Raw genomic sequence first — 11333 nt, forward strand, 5'->3', positions numbered from 1 at the left:
GCGCATGATTAAAACTTACATTATTTCAGGGCAACTGCGTAGGATCGAAACTGCGTACGGTCGAAACTGCGTAGCGTCGAAACTGCGTAGGATCGAAACTGCGTACGATCGAAACTGCGTAGGATCGAAACAGGTTTTGAGCTGAATTTTTCGATCGTACGCAGTGTCGATGCTACGCAGTGTCGATCCTACGCCGCATTCCCCTCCCGTATCCCATTCATTCATAAAATGCACGTTTCGCGTAACACTTATATGCAACACTCAAAACATGTAAGAGTTGAGGTTGCATAAATATCTAAGAGAAAATGTTTAGATAGCTTAATTCTTCTCTTATAAACGCAAGCCCGTTCGTTTTATAAATATACGTTTCGCGTGATCTGTCTCCAGCAGAGTTTATTTGTGTTTAAATGTCTTCAGCTCAATTATTATAAGTGACTTTTTATAAGGTAAGAGAAATCATAACGAACTCTTTTCGGCACCGAAATTATATGTCTTAATTTACTTCTTAAACTGAAAAATCCGAACCAATAGTTGGGTTTACATCCTTCATTAGATATTCAAGGGCTCAAAAATAAATAAGTAAAATAAAGCTTGTTTTCGTTTTTGCCTGCGAATCAGATATTTCAATTTTAGTGGTGAAATAACAGTTCGTTCTACTTTCTTTTCTCTTTATAACAAAAAGGTAAAAAAAAAAAAAAAAAAAAAAAAAAAAGACATTTAATTACGGTACTGCATTCTGAAGAAAAAGTTCTGAAAATACTTAGTAATCAAATCAAGTGAGTTACTCGATACGAAAGGAAAAATGCAAATCGATAAACAGAGTGGATTTCCCAGTTCCAAGAATTGTTTATAGAGGTATTAGATCAGCATTGAACGACGAAAAGGTTTTAGTAAAAAGTTTAAGTGTGTTAACAATAGAGATGCAAAAAAGCTGGCTTTTTTGAATCGATGGTTTTTTAACATAAAAAGCCGGCTTTTTTGGGGAAAAAACGAGAATTTTGGAAATTTTGGCTTTTTTCAACTTCATGATTTTTCTATCTAAATAGCTTTCTTATAGTATATTCTATAGTTAGATAAGAATTCCATGACCTGAATGTGATATTTCGCTCTGAAATTCACCATCAAGATGGATGGAGCACATGTTTTACGAATTAAAGCTAACATGAAGAATGTAGTATTTGAGGGTAATTTTAGAAGCTATTTAACTTTATTTTAACTTTTGAGTTATCGACATCTTTTCTTCTCTAGTTTGTCATCCGTGTTTCATTTCTAAGAGCTTTTAGTACTCTAGCTTCTAGCGCAAAAGTTAAACTTGCCCGTTTTTCTATTTATCCGTCAAAGCGTACGTTTTTCAATATATCCGTCAAACCGTACTTCCACATTTCTGTTATACTGTAGCCGTGAAGTGATTTAGCAATAATTTTCCGGACACAACCTTGAATACCAATTTATACAAATAATCAGTAGCGGATTTAGAAAAGTACTTTAGGAGGGTTTTTTCTGATTGTTTCGTTTCCCAAAAAGTCCTAATTTTATTTGGGAAGTGCTTGAAGTTTATGAGTACAGGCATAACTAATATTTCGTTTCGTTTATATGTTTAGCAATAATCTTCCGGATACAACTTTAAAAATCATTTTATACTGAAAATCAGTGGCGGATTTAGAAAAGTATTTTGGGAAGGGTTTCTTACTAATGTTTAGTTTTTTTAAACATTCGTAATTTTTATTTGACGGGAGCTTAAAGTTTATGAGTAAAGGCATAAATAATAGATATCTCGTTTGTTGCAGACATTCCGTAACTTTGGGGAACGGGCTTCAGTCCGAAAGATCGCCCCCCCTAACCTTCGCAAAACCGTCACTGCTGGTAATTAGTAATAATAACGATTTAAAAAAAAATAAAAAAGGAAGTCGCCCAACTCACAGTACACGCACTATTTCTACATTCACAGATGGAATGAAGAAAAGCTTTGTCAGAATGGTCGAATGCTGGTTGAATCCCGGACTTCCCGATAGAAGCTCAAAAGCTAATCACTCAGTCATGTTTGTTGTGCAGTTGTATTTATCTTAACTTAAATATATTCCGTAGTCTTTTTTTTTGGGGGGGGGGGTTCCGTAATGATATGTTGAATCTCTCTTGTTAAAAATTCAGAAAACTTGAGGATTGGGTAAACTGATGGTGGTTCTATAAAACTTAACTGTAGAATTTCAAGAATATACAGAACCAAAAGCTCTAGATGTTCAGCCTTTAAGTGTATCATATATATCTAAGTATTTCTCTTATGTTTTATTTTAATTTTATTTTGTTTCAAAAACAGGGTATGGAATATTTTGAAGTAAAAATACTACATACTATTTTGCTAGTTATTTGTGTATTCTTTAAAAAGAAGTGTTTACTTTTAGGGTGGCTGGTTTACACCAACTTTTTTTTTAAATAACTGGTTTAAACCACAAAAATAAAAAGAATGAAAAATGCGAATCGTGTGAACTTCATGGTAACGTTTCCAGATATCAAACCACCTGCAATAGTTTTATTTCCCTTTCACCTTTTAATCAAGGTGTCCCATGTTCAATTCTCGGTCGAACCACAAACCTTCTTTCATGCGTAACCCAAGTAGCGGTTCGGATGTCAGTTTAAGCGAATGTCTTCTCCTTGATAGCCTCGGTATTTCGTAAGGATGTTAAGCCTAAATATACGAAACAAACCAAATTGTATATTTCTACATGCCTAAATGCCTGTTGTTTTATAAAGAAGCCAATATTGCTTAAATATATTGATAGAAATTGGCAAAATTTATCGATTGCCTACGTAGCTTCCAACATTAGCTTGGATTGGACTTTCAATGATATCTACGTACCGGTACTAAATTTGTAATTTAATACCTCAGTTTTAGCGTACTGATTATGGTACGTTGACCTTTAAATTTTACATGCAAAGCAATAACAGGATTTTCCCGTTATTGTCTTACATTTCAAGTAATGACAGGATTTTCCCAATGGCTAGGGCGGGAGATTCTCAACTTAAGAAATTTATTTACCGCACTTCTTTAAGCTTATGGGAGTGCTTCCAGCATAACCTCGCTGTTGCATAATAACATCAAGGCGAAACAAACTTATTTCTGTGAATCTAATATAAATACATAAAGCAAAAAATCTAAGTGAAAAAAGCCTGGTTTAAACCAAAAAAGCCTGGTTTAAACATCCCCCAAAAAACGGGTTTTTGGCATTTTCAAAAACAACCACGGTTCTTGCCAACTCTGCTTACTTTTGTATATAGGAGGTTAAAAAATTCTTATTATATACATTGGTTAATCCTGTGGAATTCATAATGTAAATATGTTGAAGAAAAATTGTTTGAAATATTTTTTCGAAATTCATAGTTTATTTTCGATGTTTTATATTATTATCAGCATCAACCACTAATTAAATGATTTTTTGTGTTATAGAGAAGCGATACAAAGTCTGTTTTATCAATTTAAAGCAGTATTTTGAAAAAAGCCCAAAATTTCCGAAGCAAAAAAGCAAAGCAGAAAAAACCGATTTTTTTCCAAAAAAGCCGGTTTTTTCCGAGCCCTTGCATCTCTAGTTAGCAATAAATGTTCCTAAGGTGTAGTAGATTTCTATGAATAAAATAATCATTTAAAATTTATGACTAAACTAAACCTTCATTATAATTACATATAACATTTATTGAGACCGTTAAAATTCGAGAGGAAGAAAATTTAAAACACTATCCGCAAAAGTTCAAACATATTGGTGCGATATAATAGGAAACAAAGACGGATTTTTGTGAGCAATGAACATTTATTTAAGTGTTAAAGTGACATCATACTCAAAATGGGCATTTATAGCTTTACTTTTGTAAAATGAATTCAGGTTAAGTTCTAATAGAATATCTGAAGCTCAAGATAAAGTGTACACCGAATTGAGATGTAAGAGCAATGTTACACCGAAACAAACATGGTTTTGAACCTGTCTCTTTGTTTATGATACTTTTTCTTGCTTACAACTTCGTATTTGGACAAGCAGTATGCACAGGGTGCGGCAGTGGATTAGGCAATTTTAAAAATGTTATGAGAAAATAATTAGGGTAGGTGGGGGAAATCGGATCATGGGGGAAATCGGATCAATCAAAAACAATCCTTGTGATTGGACGTTGAAAGAATACACTTTGCGTCGACGTGGGGCGCATTGTAGTGCTACCTCTCAGAAGAAATGGATACTAACGGAAGACGCTGTTGATTTGGAGCCAGAAGAGTTCCAGACAACATTGTTTAGGGACGTCTGTTTTTTGAGTGACAAAAAATAGCAAATGTAACTTTTCATTGTTGCAAAATAAACTTTTTCTAACTGTGTGAGCATTATATTTGGTTTTCAATGCCACATTTCATTGACTGATGTATGCATCATTAGACAGTACAAGTTGTGCAAAAATTTCTAAATGTGCTGCGTAAAAAAGGAAAAAGAAGAAAAGTGCAGTTTGGGGTAAATCGGATCCCTGAATTTGTAATTTGCATTAGATGTTTGTAAGAAGATTGGGGAAGTACTGAAACTACCTGTCTTTATATATCGTTTTATTAAAAAAAAAAAAAAAAAAAAAAACCTAATATGATGTTGCTATGATCACAGGGAATACTGTGGCTCAGTGGTAGAGCATTCACCACTGGTTCCAGGAGTTCCTGGTTCGATCTCAGGGCAAGCGATGACAAATATGGAACGTGGAGAGAACGTGACGGTACTAACTTGTGTGTCAGCACACTGGCGCAAATCCCGGGGGGATGAGGGGGACATGTCCCCCCAATGTTGGACCTGGGGGGACAGTCCCCCCTAATAATCTGACTTAAAAAGTGCTTTTTCAGATAAGCTTGATGATTTGTGTCCGACTGCCACAAAGGAATGTAAGATGAAATTGGTTTCTCTTGGCTTTTCCATTTTTAAAAAAGAATTGTAGTATTTCAAACTGAACTTCGTGCTGTAGTGCGTTTATTAGTCTCATCAATATGTATTAATTCCACTTCTGCTAGTTGGGCACAAATTGCAATAAATGACAGAGGAGGATATACCCCTCTCCTCATGCTGAAAAGTTGTCTCAGCTGTAGGTACGGGCACAAATTCCGGGGAAATGGGCAGTGTTGGGTAAGTTACTTGTAAAAATGTAATGCGTTACAAGTTACTTTACTTTCTCTTAAAATGTAACGCGTTACTAACGCGTTACTTATCCCCAAAAAGTAACTATTACTTTACTTCGAAAGTAACGCTTACTTTTAGGTCGAAACTTTGAATGTGAAAAAATCTTATTACTTCAATTTTCCGTACTACTATTACTTCCGCTATTATTATTATTATTATTATTATTATTATTATTATTATTATTATTATTATTATTATTATTATTATTATTATTATTATTATTATTATTGCACGTTCTGCAAATTCAAGGACAAATTTTTACTTGACAGTTATATGAACATTTTCATATAATGTAACATTGACTAAAATGCCATACTGCTTGACTCGTAGGGATGGGCCCAAGCGAGTTCGAGGGAGTTTTCTTTGAAACTCGATTCGACTAGAAACAGACATCTTTGAGCTCAACTTGAGAACTCGGCTCGAAAAATTTCCTTCAATTTGACTCGAATTCGGGTCGAGTTTCTAGTAGAGTCGAGCCAAATCCGGTGTATAGTTTCGAGTACTCTCTTCAAGTATCTTACAAGTATCAAGTATTATTATCAATGATACTGTTACTACTACTACTACTACTAATTATTATTATTATTATTATTATTGTTATTAATAATAATAATAATAATAATAATAATAATAATAATAATAATAATAATAATAACACTGTGTATAAACATAAAAGATAGGCGGTTTGTATTTGAATACTAAAAACTAATTGATTGTCAACCTCGGTAGTCGTGAAGTCTAGGAGTCAAGGACATTGTTCACGAGCTTCTGAATTTGGGTTGAGGGTCTAGGTTTGGTATTCGGGCTCGAGCTAAACATTGTTAAAAGTTATAGGGCACTGGCTAAATATCTTCAAAACTGCTCTACCCGGATTTAGAATTGTCAACGACTCGAACAGCTCGGCTCATAGCTCATTCACTATCTACACGAACCCAGAAGTGAGCCGATCCAACAGCTCACACAACCAAGTTGGCCAGAGCCCTCGGCTCAGTTTATCCGAACCGAGCACATGGTTCACTCCAAGGGAGCCGGCTCGAGCCATGGGCTCAGTTAAGCCGAGCTGAGCTTGTTGTAAAAAATCTCTTGTGGTCTCGTTATCGAGACGAGACGAGATGCGAGCAATGTCTTCTCTCGTGAGCAACACTAAAAATATTCTATATTACTGCTTAGCTTACAGTTTTCATGGCTTTCGCTTTCCAGTGAAATCAGGCCATGATTTCAAAACGAGTTAAAACGAGCGACCCATTTATAAAACTCGACTCGACTCGAAACGCGACGCCAAAAACTGTGAATCGACTCGGAACTCGACTCGAGAATATTACCTTTGATTCGATTCGAAACTTGACTTGAATTTGAGTCGAGTTTTAGCTTGACTCGCGCCCATGCCTATGCGTTAGAAAAAATGGTACTTATTATTATTCTGCTAAACTAATTATATAATAATAACAATGTTGTTAGGTAAAATTAAAAATACAGAATATAGAAAAACATTACACTACAACTGATAAAATGAGAACACATGAACAGGAGGTGAATCAAAACTTGCCAGTAACTCTGAAATCGCTACATGCTTTTTAAAGCTAGTTGTTCCAAACTCTATAATCAACGGGACTTTACACAAACTGACTAAAAGAACTCTAATATTACATATCATCACCATTACTTCAATAAAGTAGGCCTGCTCATCAGAACACGTTTATTCATATTAATTCCTTACTGTATATCGTTAATTATGACACCCTAGTTGTTGATAAATATTTCCCTCTGGCACCATTTTACTTTTAAATTCTGTCTACCATTATCTTCAGATTTTAAGAAAAAAGTATTCTTTCAAATGTTCGAACGATAAAGTATTTGCGTTTTCCATATTCATAAAAACATCACCAATCAAAGTAAAATAGACTACTGGTACCATTGCACTCGTAGTTCACTCACTGAATGTATTGATTTGGAGCTGTCGAAATCTACGACAAAATCTTCCAGGTGCTTTCAATCAGTGTGATTTCCCTGAGGCTGTCCTCATCTTCCAAAAACAGCAAGTGGCACTATAATCTTATCCATTGGCGTCTCTGGCATGTAAAATTTGGGGGGGGACATAAAAGGAAATGATCTAACTATTCTGTTGTTAGTAAATAAATTAAATTATAATAAAATATTGAATATTTCCTATTTCAAAATATTGGGGAGACGCGTTCCCCCGTCTCCCTCCCGCCAGAGACGCCCATGATCTTATCTGTTCCTTTGTGTGTCAGTAACTGACTGTCGGTCACTGACATACATAGTTCATGCTCTATTATTCCATTCCGAGAAATTCACTTACAGGAAAGAAACATTTGTTTCCGAAAAAAATTACATATATTGTAGTTACTCATCTTAAATGTAACGCGAAAAAAATAACGCAAACTAGGTACGTTACTTAAAAATTTGTAACGCGTTGCCGTTACAGTTACTTTGGAAAAAATGTAACGTGTTACTAGGAAACGTTACTTGCGTTACGTTACTTCCCAAGACTGGAAATGGGGATGCATGTCCCCCCCAACATTGGAACTGGAGGCTCTCCCAATAATCCGATTTGAAAAGTGCTTTTGCAGAAACGTGTGATGATTTGTGCCCGACTGCCACAAAGGAAAGTGAGATGAAATTTGTTTCTCTTGGCTTTTTCATTTTTAATGAAAATGAAGGCGTGCGACTGTGCGTGACGTAACCTGATATGAAATCTTATCTGCTTTTCTCCCCTAGGCCCTAGCACACGAAGAATATACAGACTATCCTATGTCAGTAGAACCCATCTTCTCAGTAAATGGGAATTTAATCTATTTGTAGTATCAGCCTAGGCATCTACTCATGCTTCGTAAGCTAATTAACTCTATAGCCTATGGAACCCTTCCCGTAAGCTGAAGCACTGAACCAAAAGCTCTTCACTGACTTCTATCCTTAGCCAACTGGATCCAGTTTCTACTTTGTATTCCTATTTTTGCGAGATCCGTCTTAATATTGTCTTTCCATCTGCGCCTAGGTCTTCCTAATGGTCGTTTTCCGATTTGTCTTACCGCTAACACTTTGAAAGCGTTCCTACTTTCTTCCATCCTGGCTATATGTCCTGTCCTGCCCACCTAAGCCTCCTAGACTTGATGACCCTAACAATGTTTGGTAGATCGTATACATTATGTAGTTTCTCGTTATTAAGTTCCGCCATTCTCCATTCCCGTTCCTCTTGGGTCCGAATATTCGTCTCTCAGGATCTTGTTCTCAAATACTTTCAGTCTCTGTTCTTCCTTTAGAGTAAGCGACCACGTTTCGCAACAATACAGAACAGCAGGTATGATTATCGTTTTATATATTTTATGCTTCAAATTCCTCGACAGAATTTACTACGACATGAGATTTGAACCGAATATTATCACGAATTCCCTGCTTTTAGTCGACATTTAATTTCTTCGTGAATATAATTTTCGTCTGTTAATACTGATCCTAGATATTTGAAAGTATCCACTTTATCAAAAGAATTATTTAATATTTTAACGCATCCATAATTTACCGTATTACGGTCCCGACGCACTTCCATGTATTTAGTTTTTCTCTGCATTTGCTTCTAAACCCATGCCCCTGCAGGCATTTAATAAGATCTGTGCATTTCTTTCTATTGTTCACCTGTCATCCCCTATTAAATTTACATCATCAGCATATACCATAACCTGGTGAATGCCGCTCAATTCTAGGCCCTGGTAGCTATCTTTGATTTTCCTTATAGCGTATTCCAGCAAAAATTAAATAATAATGGCGACAACGCATCTCCTTGTTTCAGGCCATTCTCGACGTGAAAGCTCGTGGCCAAAAATTTTCTTACCCGGACTTTACTTTGAGATTCATTTAAACATGCCTTAATTGATCTAATTACGTAGCTTTTTCGGTATTCCAAATTCTGTAAGAGCGTTGTACAATGTTTCTCCCCTAACCGAGTCGTAAGTCTTTCTAAAATCAATAAATACAGGGTGCGGCACGTAAAACCGGCCCGTCGTAATATTCTGGTATATTGTGTTTTTGGCAACACTTAAATAATCTACCTTCCTACCAAGAGATGGCGTGTCGAGGTCGGGTCGACTTACGTGACCTGCAGCAGTCACGTGCCGCCGCAGCCAGTGAAACTTGTCGAAACCAGTTAAGAAAAAGGCCTCGTTGTGTTAAGCCGGGTGAGAGTCAGTGTGTGATAATGCCGTATTCGATACCCGAGCGTGTTGCCATTGTTGAAGGGTTCATTCTCACTGGATCTTTTGTGAAAACAAAGAATTTGTTTCGGGAGAAATTTCCAGGACGTTCTGTGCCAGCAAAAAGCACCATTCAGGAATTGATTGAAAAATGGCGGCGTACAGGATCGGTTCAAAATGCTCCCAGGAACAGACGACCATCTGTCTGCACTCCTGAATTAAAGATGCAGGTGGAGGAGATAATGACAAGAAGTCCTCGAAAGTCAACCAGGAGATTGAGTCAACAGGTTCATGCGAGTGAGAGAAGTTGCAGACGTGTTTTAAGGGGACTGAAGTTAAAACCGTACCGGATAAGTGTTGTGCAAGAACTGAAGGAGCCTGACCTGCAGAAGAGGGTGCATTTCTGTTCATGGCTGTTGAGCAATGTTGCCAGTGGTTTCTTGGATCCACTAATGCTCATCATGAGTGACGAGGCGTGGTTCCACCTGTCTGGGTACGTAAATTCCCAAAACAACCGATATTGGTCGACACAAAATCCACACGCAATCCACCAGGTACCCTTGCATGATGAGAAGATTGGTGTTTGGTGTGCCATTTCCGCCACACGCGTTATTGGGCCCATATTTTTTGAGACGACAGTGAACAGTGACGTGTATATGGGAATCCTGGAGGAGTTTTATACACACTTGACCGAAGAGGAGCGTCAGTTATGTTACTTTCAACAGGACGGTGCAACATGCCACACATCAGCTGCATCATTGTCCCTTGTGTATGAGATGTTTACACCAGAGAGGACAATCAGCAAAGGCTTGTGGCCTCCTCGGTCACCAGACTTGTCCACGTGTGACTTTTACTTATGGGGACTGTTAAAGGGAAGAGTATACGAAACAAATCCACACACAATTGAAGAACTCAAGACCAGGATCCAGGATGTCACCAATAGCATTACAACACAAGAATTGACAAGGGTATATATGAATCTCCTCAACCGTGCTCACATGTGTGTTGAAGTGGGCGGAGGACACTTTCAGCACCTGCTGTGAAGGCTGCTGTGAAGGTGAGTAGTCATATTCAATACATTACATTTCATTTATGTGTTGTAGTTAATCATATTCAATACATTACATTTCATTTTATGTGTTCACTTTACGGGCCGGTTTTACGTGCCGCACCCTGTAGTTGATGTACCGGGTTATTGTATTCCCGCTTCTTTTCGAGTATTTGGCGAATGGTAAATATTTGGTCGATAGGTGATCGATTTCGTCTAAATCCACACTGATAATCTCCAATAATTTCATCTGCGTATGGGGTCAATCTTGCTAATAGAATGTTTGAAAGGATTTTATAGGTTGTTGACAGAAGAGAGATGCCTCGATAATTATTACAGTCAGTTTTGTCGCCTTTCTTGTGGATTGGAACAATGTTTGATTCCTTCCACTCTTGCGGCAATTCTTCCTTGTTGTAGATAAGGAGAATGAGTTTGTGTATCTTGTTCCACAATTTTTCGCCTCCAGCTAAAATTAACTCAGCCGGAATTTCGTTTACACCCGGATATTTGTGTTTCTTTAATTTCTTTATAGCAATTTCTACTTCTATTCGGTTGGGTTCTGGAATATACGGTTCTGCGGTGTGTATCTCCCTTTCTCCACGCACATTAGTTTTTGCTGCGTGTTAAGCAAATCGTTAAAGAAATCTTTTCATCTTTCTAAAATGCTATCTGTATCAGTGAGAACTGTTCCATCAGCTTTCTTTAATATAAGCACGGGGTTGATAGCCTTTTTTAAATTCGTTGATCCCTTTATACATTCCCGAATTATTTTATTTTTACTATTATCTTCAAGTTCCTAAATTTTAGCTATCAAAAAATCGTGTTTCTTTGTTCCAAAAGTTTGGGAAGTTTTCCCCCTGACGTCTACGAAATTTTGTGCGGTTATTTCATTCG

This window comes from Thermobia domestica, unplaced genomic scaffold, assembly GCF_964235325.1.
Source record: "Thermobia domestica unplaced genomic scaffold, izTheDome1.hap1.1 HAP1_SCAFFOLD_262, whole genome shotgun sequence".
NCBI classification, from domain to species: Eukaryota; Metazoa; Arthropoda; class Insecta; order Zygentoma; family Lepismatidae; genus Thermobia; species Thermobia domestica.